Here is a 16,060-nt window from a genome sequence, read left to right as displayed (position 1 = left end):
ATATAAGATAATTTGACAATATGTTGTTTTCTGTTCCAAAAGGCGTTTGGAATATTTGAGCAAACATTATTTTCAAACTTTTGTTTTAAAGCTATAATTTTGTCTTGAATATACTTATCTTGTAATTGATTATGTATACGAAAATCATTAATTTCATTGATAAGGTAATTTGCTTGTTTTGTTTTATAATTAAGAATATTAATAGTTGAATAAGACGGAGATTCACAAAATTTAAACATAATTTCTTTTCCAAAAACTTTAGTAATAATTCCATCATCTTGAACCATAAAAGGATATAATTTAGTAATAAAAGGTGTTCCTAAAATTAAAGGAGAAGTAAGATTTTTTACTAAAATTAAATGAGTTTTATAACAATAATCTTGATTGTTACAAATATGAACATCGGAAACTTTATAATTTATTTTTAAACTGGTTCCTTCAGCTCCAGTAAGCCTAGAAGAAGTTTTTTCATAAAATTGAGTGGGAAATATACCTTCTTGTATACAGTTCATATCAGCACCACTATCAATTAGAGCAGTAATATCCATTTTAAAATTATCTTTTACTAAAGTTATTTGAGTATTCCATTTTTGAGAAATTTGATCATTTATAATTCTTTCGATAACCTTTTCATCTTTATTATCATTATTTTGTGAATTAATAATATTTTTTCCCTTTTCAAGAGTTATAATTTTGCCTTTAATTTCTTTTATGTCTTGTTTAACTGATTTTAATTCTTCTTGAAGTTCTTGCATGGAAATGGGTTTTGTTTCAGAAAATCGTTCATATATGTCCTTTAAATTAAAAATTTTTGTATTATCTGAAACAGAATTTTCATTCTTATTAAGCATTTGTTTTATTAACAGTTCTTGGATATTTTTATCTTTAATGGAATCTAAATTTTTTAAAAGATCTTTGTCATTGTTTGTAAGGACATTAATTGAATAATTACAATTACATTTTCCAACACATTCGCATGTATCAGAATCTTCCGAACTTGAACTATTTTGCTCTAAAATGTTTAAATCATTTTCTTGAAAATCGGAAAAACTAGAATCAGAATTGGAATCAGAATTTAACATAATTTTTCTAATTTGTTCTTTTAATTCTTCCGAAATATTTAATTCATTAATTTTTGTTTTTGCATAACAATTATTAGCATTATGACCATTACGACCACATTTATGGCAATTAATAATGTCTTTTGATTTTCTTTTAGATTTTTTATTAGATTGTTTATAAGGGTTTTTTGATGTTGAAAATTTATTTTTCTTATAATTCTTATAATTTTCTGTTTTATTATATTTCTTTTTCTTGAAATATTTTGAAGACTTTTTATTATATTTTTTGGTTTTTGAAGTAGACGGACCTGTTAATGGTTGATAACCATATTGTTGACAAAAATTTCCTAATTCATTTTTACTATTAATTCTATCCTTTTTAAGTTTTTCTTTAAATCTAAGGTCAGCACAAATAGCTAATCCTTCTTTATTAATATAATTAATTAAATCTCCATAAGTTAGGTTTTGATAAGGAATTGTATTATTAAAATTTTCTCTTAATTTTTGTCTAATTCTTTCGGCAAAAAGTTTTGGAAGTCCAGCAATAAAACGTTCTTTCCAATAAGATTCTTTACAATCAGGTCTTGAAAAAACTTTAACGAGATAATTATCTTTGTACCATCTGAAATCAGTTAATTTTCTACAATGTAAGTTCATTAGAATTTCAGAAGTTCTTTCTTGAAAAGTAGTAGGATCTCCTACAAAGTTTTTGATTATAGCAAAAATTAAAGTATTAACCATATCATCTTCTTGAGTTTGAATAGGTAAATTATTTTCTTGTTTTATAACGGTTTTCTTGGCAGTCATTATAAAATTCTTTTCTTCTGGTGTAATATAGAAATCCCACCAACCTTTAAGAGTACCAGTAAACCCAGAAATAATAATATTAACAATTTGAAGTTGAGTATTATTGTGAGACTTGTAAGCATTAGCTGCCATGGTCATTTCTTGAACAATATTAAGAATTTGATGTTCAGAGTTACCATCGATATTCCATTCGTAAACAGAGGTACCATCGTAAGCTGAACGATCATATTGAAAAGCTCTTTCTTCAATTTGAACATCAGGAAGAGAAGGTCTATTCCAATAATTTTTAATAGTTGGTTTTGGATTATTACCAAAAGAATTAATCTTATTTAATCTTGAAAAATTATTTGTAAGCTGATTTATATCATCATTATCATTTATGAATTGTTGAGTAAGATTGTCTAAATTTAATTCACTTTCATTATTACTTTCGTCAGATTCGTCAAAAGAGTCATTATTTGTTTTTAACATATTTATAGATACGTTTTTTGAAATACGAAAATTAGTAAGTCTTTTTTCTAATTCATCAATTAAATCTTTATTTCCAAGATTAAAATTTCCATTTATTTGATGAGGAATAAAGCTGACATTACTAGAGCTTGCTATATTATTATAAAATTTTTTTGTTTCAATTTTATTTTCTTTTGATAACTGTAAATTTATAGTATTTTCTTCAATCCTATTTAGTTGATCTGAAATAGTTAAAAGAGTTTCATTCGAATAATTATTTTGATAAATAATATTTTGAAAACATTTTTCATTTGTTATCTGACTCGGAACTTTAACTAAAGGAGTTGTAATAAAATTATTATCAATAATGATTTCCTTTTTTGGCGGATATTCAGAAATAATTTCTTGATTAGTAATAACATCCTTGTATGTTTTTGAAGAAACAGGAAAAACAGTTTACCATTTATTGCGGAACAAATTAACAAGTAGTTTCATTAATTGCGGAACAAATTAACAAGTAGTTTCAGATATTTTTTGATGATAAAAATCATACATTAGTTTATAAAACTGTTTTCTATCTTTGCTTATAAACTTATGATTACTGATTAGAACTTGTAAAGCTTTTAATTGATTACAATAATAATGACGATTAGCTTGTATCTTTGAATCGGACATGATGAATAATAAAAGAACAAAAGTTATTTAAATATTTCAAGCATGAATTTGATTAACTTGATTATTATTAAATGCGAGTATTATTTTAACAAAAATTTCAAACTTTGTAGAATTAATAGTTAGAATAACTCGAAATGAGATTGCCATAAAGATAATACAACAATTGAATAAAATTCTTTATATATTACCTTCTTTTAAATTACAATCAGAGCATCCGTCTGGAGCAAGTATGATTTGAAAATCTAAAGATTTTGAACATCTAGAAGTAGATAGGAGAACACTTTTCTTAGACATGAACTAAACATTAGAGAGAAATTTAATGAGAGAAATTTTTAGAGAACCTAGAGATAATTCTAATTAAAACATATCTCCTCAATATATAGGAGTCTTGGAGTCTTGAAATATCTTGAAACGCGAAACCGAAGGATTACCGGATCAATCTTGAGAATTATTGAATCAACTTGCCTTTGTCGGAGTGTAGATGTGGCAGACAAAACTGTAAAGCTTTTGACAAATTGGCATCATATTTTGTCATTTTTTGATAATGGAAATCTTCTTTTGCGATAATGGAGCATCTTCTTTCATCTTTGTAAAAGTTGTTTGTTTTCTTGTAATAATTTAACATCTTATCTCTGCAGAGGATTTGATAATATTTTTAATAATTGATGTACTCACACAGTGTATAAATTTGATAACAGTTGAATAAATACTAACACAATTTGATAACACGTAGTACTACCCCCCCTTGAATAACAAACACTTTTGCAAAATACCTAAAAAGGTATGACACCAAGGGTGGAGGGTGAAATACGAAATGAAAGAATACCTTACATTGAAGGTATAACACCAAAATTAAAAATTTAATTAATCTGCAAATGGATCATCAAAAGGATCTTGAGCATCTTGAAAATTATTTTTGACAGATGTGGGAGAATTTTCTGAATTAGTTGGAGAATTGCGAATTTCTTGAAGTAATTGTTGTAGATCTTCAGGGGAAGAATTTGCAGCGGCACGAATTTTGCTAATAAGATTAGCATCTGGAGAAGATAGACTCTTGATAAGATTCGCTTCAATTTCTGGCTTTTGATTATACATTGATTGATAATGATTGAAAACAGCCTGCTCGTTTGCTTGAGAAATTGTGACTTTATCCCACCATTTTAGACGAAATTGTCTATTGAGCCAAGGGGGATTTAAGTCTGTTGCTTCTTGATAAGAGAATGTCCAGGACATGATCCATGGAACTTTGAATAACATGGTGAACTGTAACAAATATTCAAATTCTGGGATTTGTTGAATAAATAGTTCTTTGAATTTAGAAAATCCTTTGAGAATTTCAGTGGGTAAACAAATAGGAACAAGTCCCATATAACGATACCAATTGACAAACCATCTGGGGTATTCACAGTTGAAATTTTTATCAAAGAAAATGAACCATGAATGAGAATAGTTTCGAAGAAAAAATGCTTTAGTCCAAGCTTCTTGGTAATCATAATATGAATATCTTGGATAAGCAGGGAATTGATAAAGGGGTTTTTCGAAGGAAAGATTGGATGACCAATTTTCTGGAGAAATGATTTTAAGAATTCGGGCTTTGCTAAAATCAATAGATCCTTCCTTATTATTAGAACGGTGATCAATCTGAACAGATCCAGATTCTTGTAGAATGGTTTGATAATATTCTCGAGATTTGTAAGAGTTTTCATGAAAGGTTTTTCCTCGACCAAAGAGGTGTTCAGTAAGAACATGAAAACCTTGATTAAGCTTAAGAATTTGAGAATCTTCAAGTATTTGGATTTTCAAGAGATTTGGATTGAGAACATAAGGGGCTTTATTTGTAGGTTTAGGATTTGTTGAAATTTGTGTTTCAGAAGGAATAGGTTTTGAAAAAGGGCTAATTGATTGAACTGGAGAAATGTTTGGAGTAGCTAGTTTTGATTGTAGCATGTTTGAATAAAGTTGAGAATTTTTTGCAATTGGAGTTAATGGGGAAAAACGATTTTGACTTGAGAAAGGAACAAGCTTTTGATTAACTGGTTTCTTGTCTTCAATCTTGGAGGAAGACGATGAACTCATTTTCCCTGCAAAAATTCACGAGAAAGAAAATCTGGTAATGAATTGCTTTCTCCTTTTATAAATTCAATATCGAAATCAAAATTGCCCAACAATGCTTGCCATCTAGCAAAAATTTGTTTAGAAATAATATTTTTAACATCCTTTTCTAAAATTGATTTTGCAGATTGACAATCAATTCTTAATAAAAACTTTTTCATAAATAAATCATCTTCAAATTTAGTAATACATAAAACAATACTTAAAATCTCCTTTTTAATAGTTGAATAATTCTTTTGAGTATTATTCCAAGCACCTGAATAAAAACGAACCAATTGTTCTTCAGAGGAATTTGATAATTTTTGTTTTAAAATACCTCCAAATCCAATATCACTAGCATCAGTTTCGACTATGATATTAGCATGAGGATGTGGTAAATTTAAACAAGGTAAAGAAGGAATTTTTTGTTTTATAAGTTTAACAATATTAGTATGTTCTTGAGTCCAAGGTTCTGGATTATTTTTAAATCTATTATAAAGAGGTTTGCAAAGAGTTCCTAAATCTTTGAAAAAATCATGAATATAATTTAAACATCCTAGAAACCGTTGAAGTTGTTTTTTATCTATAATTTCATCAGGAAATTTATTAGAAAATTCTAAACTTCTTATAATAGGTTTAATAGTATTATTAACAATGTTATGTCCTAAAAATCTAATTTCATTTTGAAATAAATGCATTTTCTTAGCTGAAACAGCTAAGCCATTTTTATAAATTAAATCATAAAACTGATTTAAATGTTTGAAATGTTGATCAATAGATTTTGAAAAAATAAGAACATCATCAATATAAACAATTGAAAAACTATTTATAGGAATGATAATATCATTCATAACGTTTTGAAATTCAGAAGGAGCATTCTTTAAACCAAAGGGCATAACGTTCCACTCATAATGTCCAAAAGGAACATTAAAACCTGTTTTGTATTTATCTTCTTCATGAATTTGAATTTGCCAAAAACCAGATTTCATATCGAATTTTGAAAATATTTTTGAATCATAAAGTTTTTTCAATAAATCTCTTTTATTAGGAATAGGATATCTAATCCAATCTAAAACTTTATTTAAAGGTTTATAATTGATAACTAATCTTGGTGATCCTCTTTCTAATTCAGCAGCATTCATAACATAGAAAGCTGAACAAGACCAAGGAGATTTAGAAGGTCTAATTAATTTTTTGTCCAATAAATCTTGAATTTCTTTTTTACAATGAGATTCTAATTCATTATTCATATGAATAGCTCTTGATTTTGAAGGAATATCTTTTTCATTAAAAGTTTTAATATAAGGTAATTTGACAATATGTTGTTTTCTGTTCCAAAAGGCGTTTGGAATATTTGAGCAAACATTATTTTCAAACTTTTGTTTTAAAGCTATAATTTTGTCTTGAATATACTTATCTTGTAATTGATTATGTATACGAAAATCATTAATTTCATTGATAAGGTAATTTGCTTGTTTTGTTTTATAATTAAGAATATTAATAGTTGAATAAGACGGAGATTCACAAAATTTAAACATAATTTCTTTTCCAAAAACTTTAGTAATAATTCCATCATCTTGAACCATAAAAGGATATAATTTAGTAATAAAAGGTGTTCCTAAAATTAAAGGAGAAGTAAGATTTTTTACTAAAATTAAATGAGTTTTATAACAATAATCTTGATTGTTACAAATATGAACATCGGAAACTTTATAATTTATTTTTAAACTGGTTCCTTCAGCTCCAGTAAGCCTAGAAGAAGTTTTTTCATAAAATTGAGTGGGAAATATACCTTCTTGTATACAGTTCATATCAGCACCACTATCAATTAGAGCAGTAATATCCATTTTAAAATTATCTTTTACTAAAGTTATTTGAGTATTCCATTTTTGAGAAATTTGATCATTTATAATTCTTTCGATAACTTTTTCATCTTTATTATCATTATTTTGTGAATTAATAATATTTTTTCCCTTTTCAAGAGTTATAATTTTGCCTTTAATTTCTTTTATGTCTTGTTTAACTGATTTTAATTCTTCTTGAAGTTCTTGCATGGAAATGGGTTTTGTTTCAGAAAATCGTTCATATATGTCCTTTAAATTAAAAATTTTTGTATTATCTGAAACAGAATTTTCATTCTTATTAAGCATTTGTTTTATTAACAGTTCTTGGATATTTTTATCTTTAATGGAATCTAAATTTTTTAAAAGATCTTTGTCATTGTTTGTAAGGACATTAATTGAATAATTACAATTACATTTTCCAACACATTCGCATGTATCAGAATCTTCCGAACTTGAACTATTTTGCTCTAAAATGTTTAAATCATTTTCTTGAAAATCGGAAAAACTAGAATCAGAATTGGAATCAGAATTTAACATAATTTTTCTAATTTGTTCTTTTAATTCTTCCGAAATATTTAATTCATTAATTTTTGTTTTTGCATAACAATTATTAGCATTATGACCATTACGACCACATTTATGGCAAATAATAATGTCTTTTGATTTTCTTTTAGATTTTTTATTAGATTGTTTATAAGGGTTTTTTGATGTTGAAAATTTATTTTTCTTATAATTCTTATAATTTTCTGTTTTATTATATTTCTTTTTCTTGAAATATTTTGAAGACTTTTTATTATATTTTTTGGTTTTTGAAGTAGACGGACCTGTTAATGGTTGATAACCATATTGTTGACAAAAATTTCCTAATTCATTTTTACTATTAATTCTATCCTTTTTAAGTTTTTCTTTAAATCTAAGGTCAGCACAAATAGCTAATCCTTCTTTATTAATATAATTAATTAAATCTCCATAAGTTAGGTTTTGATAAGGAATTGTATTATTAAAATTTTCTCTTAATTTTTGTCTAATTCTTTCGGCAAAAAGTTTTGGAAGTCCAGCAATAAAACGTTCTTTCCAATAAGATTCTTTACAATCAGGTCTTGAAAAAACTTTAACGAGATAATTATCTTTGTACCATCTGAAATCAGTTAATTTTCTACAATGTAAGTTCATTAGAATTTCAGAAGTTCTTTCTTGAAAAGTAGTAGGATCTCCTACAAAGTTTTTGATTATAGCAAAAATTAAAGTATTAACCATATCATCTTCTTGAGTTTGAATAGGTAAATTATTTTCTTGTTTTATAACTCCAATTGCAAAAAATTCTCAACTTTATTCAAACATGCTACAATCAAAACTAGCTACTCCAAACATTTCTCCAGTTCAATCAATTAGCCCTTTTTCAAAACCTATTCCTTCTGAAACACAAATTTCAACAAATCCTAAACCTGCAAATAAAGCCCCTTATGTTCTCAATCCAAATCTCTTGAAAATCCAAATACTTGAAGATTCTCAAATTCTTAAGCTTAATCAAGGTTTTCATGTTCTTACTGAACACCTCTTTGGTCGAGGAAAAACCTTTCATGAAAACTCTTACAAATCTCGAGAATATTATCAAACCATTCTACAAGAATCTGGATCTGTTCAGATTGATCACCGTTCTAATAATAAGGAAGGATCTATTGATTTTAGCAAAGCCCGAATTCTTAAAATCATTTCTCCAGAAAATTGGTCATCCAATCTTTCCTTCGAAAAACCCCTTTATCAATTCCCTGCTTATCCAAGATATTCATATATATATTAAAAATGCAGCTTTTTGTTAAAAAGTGCAGTTTTTTCTTGGTTAAGTGCAGTTATTATTATTATTATTAAACGTGATGTTTAGCCCAAAACTTGGTCTAAATTGGTCCAAAAACCGTAGCCCAGTTGGGGTCCCGGAACCGGAACTGACATACTCTAAATTGATCTAGTTTTCAGTTAAGGTAATTCATGGATTTCGGGTTTCGGGTGTTCGGTCTCTGGCCGGTTTGATCCGTGTTCGGCTCGTTGCTCATCCCTAATATATAGTCCCACAAGACGGTAAAACTTTTTTAGAAATTAATATTTTTATGGTCTAACTTGTTTTTATTCGATTTTCATGTAATGTGACTATTTTAATTCTTTTGATAATGTACGAAACAAAAATATAATAAAGGACCATGTATAAAAAATAGAGCTATGCATATAGAGGACTAGATGTCAGGAGAGGAGACATGAACAAAAAAACCAGACTAAAACAAAAGAGGCCCAAGACCGGTTTGAAATGTAAATAGTTCATTTTGAAATCGGTTCTAAAAAGACTGGACTGTTCCAAAACTGATCGAAGACCGACTCGAGACCGGCCTAAAAAAGACTAGAAACCAAAACCAAAAACCGAAAAATACCCAACCTAGGGGCTGGCCACAACATGGTGAGCTATTGATTCACAACTGGTCTGTCTTTACCACGATATAACAAGTAGTTTGCCACCACGTGGCATGCATGAGGCTTGCGACTGATCTAGTTTAGTCCACGACATGGCAATGGTTTTACCACAATGCGGTGTTCTGTTGAAGTTGACTTTGATCGTTGACTTTTGACTAAATTTGACTTTGGGTCAAACATTAGGGTTTCAGGCCATTGGCTGAGGGTTGACCTTTCAATACATGTTTAGGTGGTTGTTGTGCCTGCCTTCATGTGCTGTATGAGAACTACTGATAACTCAGGGTTGCTGATAACCCAATCTACTACTGTATGTGAGTTGTTGATAGATCGGGGTTGCTGATAGCCCAATTTGTTGTATTAAGTTGCGAGTAACTCAGGGTTTATGATAGCCCACAGGGTTGCTGATAACCCATATATTTTATTTGTTAGTTGTGTTGTGTTGTGTGTGTGATACTTTGGGGAACTCACTAAGCTTTGGCTTATTGTTGTTGATTTAAATGATTCAGGTACTTCTGAGGACGAGGGTAAAGCGAAGGCGTGACTGTACACACCACTAGTAGTTTTTATGTTTTGGGAGATATTATGTTTTGACACTCTGATTTTGGTTATGTACTTGTGAAAAGACAATTATGGTGATGTTTGATATATGAAAATGACTTTTATTTCTTCTTAAAATAAACAAAAAATTTACCATGGTTTTTGGGATGCTACAAGTTGGTATCAGAGCTCTGGTTTGAGGGATTTGAATGAACACTCGTGTGATTCCAAACTCAAACAAAGGACTAGTCAATTTTTTTTGTACAACTATTTGCTTAAAATAAATTAAGAAGAAGGAAGAGGATGTGATGTGTATAGTCAACCGAAGCTCAAAGGAAAGTGATCCCCTAAAATATCCATACTATTATATGATGATATGTGAATTGCTAGAACTACATGCTAATGAATAGTCTATGGATCCTCAGGAATTGCATAATAAAATTACCTGATTATTATGATGCATGGTAGCCCAAGGGATTGCTTGGTTGTGCTATTTGGTACTGATATTATTTCTGTTAGCAGTCCAATGTATACCCCATAGTTGTACATAATCTTGATTTTATAGCCTTAGAATGCTTGATTTGGCCTTACTTCCTGTTCTATGGTTGGTTGTGGGCTTAGGGTAGAATCATTTATTTGACTGTCTATTGGATCATGTATTATATACGACTAGTATACGCAAGGTGACCATGAGAGATTCCTAGAAGTACAATCACACCTTCACTCATCAGAGTGTATAAGTGTGTGTTAGTACACCTAGCTGTAGTTGAGTTTAGTGACTTAGAACTTTGGATGATTATTGAGACAAATATCGATAGGTGCAAAAGGTAGTATGGGCTCGTACTACCAGAAGCATAGGATCCGTATGAGTGTCAAGGAAAGTATCAAGATTCTAAGGAGTAGGTAGCTAAGTGTATAGTGTTTTAGCACCACAATTCGATTTTTGACCCGTTCGTGTATGTTTTTAGTATGGTGATGACCGGAGGATCCGGTTTAGGCACGGATGGCCTTGAGAGGTCGGGGATGAGTGATGATGAGATCTAGGATTTGATCTCCACTTAGGTGACCATAGCAGTCAAGGAGGTGATTCCATAGCTTTTCGGGTTTATCAAGACCATACTGATTGACATGTTCGACAAGCGCTATGATGTTGTCACGGATATTGCTGCTGCCGCAACCACTGTAGTTGTTGCTACTGCAGAACCTCAGGGGGTGGATCGATGCAGTATTCGAACTTCAGTAACATGAAGCCCCCGGAGTTTGACAGGGTCAAGGATCCGATCGTTGCCATGAGGTGGATCTCAGACGTTGAGGGATGTTTCTATACACGTTCTTGACTGGAGAACCCGAAGGTCAAATTTGTGCCGAGCCTTCTTTACTTGGGAGCGAAAGAGTGGTAGAAGTTTCTGACACAAATGTTTTCTCCTGCAGAGCGGGACGCGGTGACCTGGGAGCAGTTCTCAGAGATGTTTCAGACTGATTATGTTCCACCGGTAGATAGAGAAAGAGAGAGATAGATAGATAGATAGATAGATAGATAGATAGATAGATAGAGAAAGAAAGAAAGAAAGAAAGAAAGAGAGAGAGAAAGAGGTTGGCTCAGGAGTATCTTTCGCTCAAGCAGTGAAGCAGACGAAATTGTCGGTGACATAGATCACTAAGATGTTCACCGACTGGGTTCTATTTTGTCCTGAGTATGTGTCCTTGGAGCAGGTGCAACTGTCACGATTCTTGAGCATGATTAAGACTGAGATTCGGGAGTTTATGTCGACCACCCAATACTGGAACCTAGCAGAGTTGTAGTCGTTTGCCTAGAGGAGGGGGATAGAGTTAGAGATGAAAAAAAAGGAGAATAGGAAAACCACAGTTGAAACCCAGCTAGTAGCTAAGCAGTTTAATCCCATTGATTCCCGATCTGGAGGCTAGAAGGGCCGCATATACAACAAGTGTGGTAAGGTTCATGGGGGTGCTTGCCGATTAGGATTCAGGTGTTTCAAGTACGGCAAGGAAGGCCATCAGGCGAAGGATTGTGAACATGGGTTTAGGGTTTGTTTCCATTGTGATCAGGCGGGCTATGTGAACGCCAACTGTTTATTGCTTGTTGTTAGGCCAGTGCAGGCACCAGCTCCTACGACTTTACGAATCACGGATGGCCGCCAAAGGAGAGGTGAGGCCCCGGAGTCTAGGGTTTGTGCTTATCAGCTGACAACGGAGGAGGCCAGGGAGACGCCTGATTTCGTTACTAATACATTTCTAGTAAATTCCATGCCTACTTTAGTGTTGTTTGACTCGGGTGCGAGTCGGTGTCACACCCTCGGCCGACGGCAGAAACGCCAGGCGGCACGACATTAGGATGTTGGCTCACAGTTAAAGAATAGACATTGATTAATGCATACCTTTATAACATAAATATCACTTCTGTCACACCCCCAAACCAGAACGGCGGAAACGTTCGGGGGTGGAGGACGTCATGTACAGTATCATAACAATGCACAATAGTAAAACAAGCAACAACATCCATTGCATTAATAGAATAGTTAATACATGCGTGTTCTGTTTATAGTTGTAAGACACCAAAAATATATCAAAATAAAAGACTAGTCTTGAACATGCTCCGTCTTCTCAAAACCTGGTCCAGTGTACCTGTCTACCGGTGACCTGAGAATACAAGTTATTTTGAAAGAGAGTATCATTGGCCGCGTACCAATAACATCAGACTGGGGGGACTTGATGATATATGGTCCATTAGCACAGCCTAAACTGCTCTAGGCCTGGCGCGCTCCTGCCAGCCCCGCCTAACGTTCCCTCGCTAGCCTTGTTGGGGACTCCCTTGCCAGCCATGCTGAGGACTCCCTTGCCAGCCCTACTGGGGACTCTCCTGCCGGCTCGGACAGAAGCTCCCTCGCCTGGCGCTCCCCTGCCATCCTTTCCTGGTGCGCGCCCGCCAGACCCGTCCGGCGCCTCCGGGCGGCCTTGCCCAACTCCTTGCTAGTTGGGCCTGAATTGGGCTGGCCCAAGGCCTGACCCAATTCCCCTTGACCTAATTGTCCACTATAAATAGAATAGTGTCTCCTCCATGAAGGAGGACCCCTTTTCCCTAGGAGCTTTCCCTAGACTCTTCCCCAAGTGGCTCAGCCACCATAGACCTTCCCCTTGGCTCAGCTGCCACACTATACTCCGGCCGGGTGGCTCAGCCGCCACCCGCCACCGTCAACCACCATACACCATCACCAGCACCAAGATGGTTCTCTCCAGCTATGGAGGACCATCTCAGATCTATCAGCTGATCTAACTTGACCGTCGGAGTCCGCTCCCGGGGCACAGTCCCTGGGGCGGCTCTAACGACTTTGCACTGTGATGTCCAGATCTCTGCCGCAGCAGAAGACCAGAAGACTCGCCGGAGGTCGATGTCCCATCATAAGACACCAAAAATATATCAAAATAAAAGACGAGTTTTGAACATGCTCCGTCTTCTCAAAACCTGGTCCAGTGTACCTGTCTACTTGTGACCTGAGAATACAAGTTATTTTGAAAGAGAGTATCAACATTTAAGTTGGTGAGTTCATAAGTATTTTAGTGTCAAATGTTTGCATTTGTTTCATGAAAATGTTTGTATATGTGTAGAAAAAATGTTTGTAACTGTCTAGTGAAAATGTTTGAATACTTCCCAGAAAATCCTATATTTTCTGCTTAAATGAAAAGTAGTCTTCTACCAAGACTCAACTGTATTGTATGTTCTGTTCTCTTTTGCAACTGTATTGTTTTTCAAGATGCCCGACCTTTGCTTTGTTTTCTTCTTGTTGGGCGTTCTTCATTTCTTTAAGCTCTTCGTTTTGCTGTTTTTGTTTAGCAACAAGCTCCCTCATTTCTTCTATTTCATCATTTTTTTTCCGGAATGTAAGATACATCCGTTTTACCGTTCCTATTGGGAACCGCCTTTGCAAAAGAGCCTAATCCATAAAGTCTTTTTTTTATCATGACCACCAACAACAACATAAAATACCTTGTCCTCCTCAAATTCAACACCTTCAGCTTCCAACTCTTCCCGTTTTTCTGTATAAGCCGCCTACAAAATAAAAATAATATAAATTAAAAGATATCAAATTTATGAATGATATTATGGACTAGCTACAAGTTAAAAGTTTAACACTGAAATGAATATTACATGAATTTGTCTACCTTTTTCATTTGTGAAAGTGACTCCATCATGATTCTTCGTGTCTATACAGGAACAATTCACTATGGGGGGATCACGTCCTAATTTCCTCTTCTACATAAATACCATATAAAATGTCAAATATACAAATAAACATATATAAACATTGATACGATGTACCATTAAAAAAATTAACAAATCAGAAGCTATCTTCAAATGACTTGCGGATCCAGCGTTATGTGTAGGTTTTGCTCCTCTATCAACCACACCGTTACGCCTATTTTTCTTGTTCTGCTCAGATTTTAGCTTGTATTCTTATGTATTCCATTTTAATTGCCAGGAGTTCCAAACTTCTTGTGGAATATGAGCTGGTTTAAAGCCATGTTTGTTTCTTTTTGGGCTCCGCATGTTGAAGAGATATTGACCATAACTTTGTGTCGCTTTCCTTGCCCAAGCTTGCCTCACCAGCGAGTCTATTGTTTCATCCCAACAACATTTTTTCTACACATTAACAATATAAACATAAGTTTAAGTGTAAATGTTTACTAAACAACAATTTCTCACATATATTTAATTACCTGAAACTCCTCCCAATATAATTCGCGTATTTCTTTGGTTACTTTTCCCCAAGCGTACCCTTGTAGATCTACTCTTTGTAAAAAGGACGGACTAATAAAGTGTGCACAAGGGCCTGGTGACATGAGCCTGCAAGTAATCATGTGATGGTTTAAGTTTTGAATTGATATGTACATGTAAACGAAAAGGTTATACATAGAAAAAGTTGTAAGATATGATTGGTAACTCACGTTTTTTTTCCCAAACATGAACAGTTAAACGTCCATCTGGTCCACAATCTCCAGAGGAATTGTTTTCACATTGTATATTTTCCACTACAGATCCATTCATGGTTCATGGTTGGTTGTGTTGGTGATGGGGTAGATTCTGGCATAAGTGTTGTTGATGGGGTATATTCTAGGGTAGTTGTTGGGATAGATGTAGATGTGGTAGTTCCTTTACTTAAGGAGGATGTGGTAGTTATTGTAGTTGTTGATGCATGTTTTGAGGTTGTGGTAGTAGATATAGGTGTTGATGATGTGGTAGTAGGTGTCGGTGTTGAGGATGTTTTAGATGATGTAGGTGCTGAAGTTTTGGTTATTGATGTAAGTGTTAAGGATTGTATTGTTCCTGTTTTTGAAGTTTTAGATGTATTTTCTAAGGACAGTGTGGATGTTGTAAGTGATGCCGAGGAAGTGGTAGTCATGGTTGATGTTAATGATTTAGGTTTAGGGGTTTTGTTGGTAGATGTTATAGGTGCATTGGATGTGGTTGTTGGTATTGGGAAGTCGATTTCTTCATCTTGTAATTGTCTACTTATGAATTTTTCAGTTGAAATCCTGTTGCGTTTCATAACCTGTGGTGCAATGAATTTAGTTGGTTTCACACCGGGTGCTCCTTTTGCTTTCGAGTTCGACATCTTTCTTGCTTAAAAATAAACAAAAAACTGTAGTCAATATATACTAATGTATTAAATATGATAAACTACTGATGAGAGGAGAGAACAAACAAACAATAAAAATAAATTATATATGAAGGCATTACTACGTACGCATGAAAACTATTGAATACAATCAAAACCAATTTAATTGTAATTTTAGATGATAATAATCATGAAGATGATCAGAGAACAAGAAACGATCATCACGACAACAGTAAATTACATAAAAATAAATTTTAGATGAGTGACAACCTATATCGCTAAAGTCAGTACACAAACGTATAATGAACAAAGATTTAGATGAGTGACAACCTATATCTTGTTTTTCTTGTAGTGAAAGGAAGGGTCCAGCTTGACCGCACTGCATCTCATGGAAATTTATTCTGCATTGACTGTTTATGATTTTACTATGATCTTTCGAGAATACTTTACTCTGATTGTCTTTTGGAACAAATGAATGAATGATTTGATTTATTTAAAATGA

The sequence above is a fragment of the Lactuca virosa genome, chromosome 4, assembly GCF_052849685.1.
Source record: "Lactuca virosa cultivar CGN04683 chromosome 4, Lactuca_virosa_CGN04683_v6, whole genome shotgun sequence".
Taxonomy (NCBI): Eukaryota; Viridiplantae; Streptophyta; class Magnoliopsida; order Asterales; family Asteraceae; genus Lactuca; species Lactuca virosa.
The sequence above is the reverse complement of the archived record's forward strand: the minus strand, read 5'-3'. Positions refer to the sequence as shown.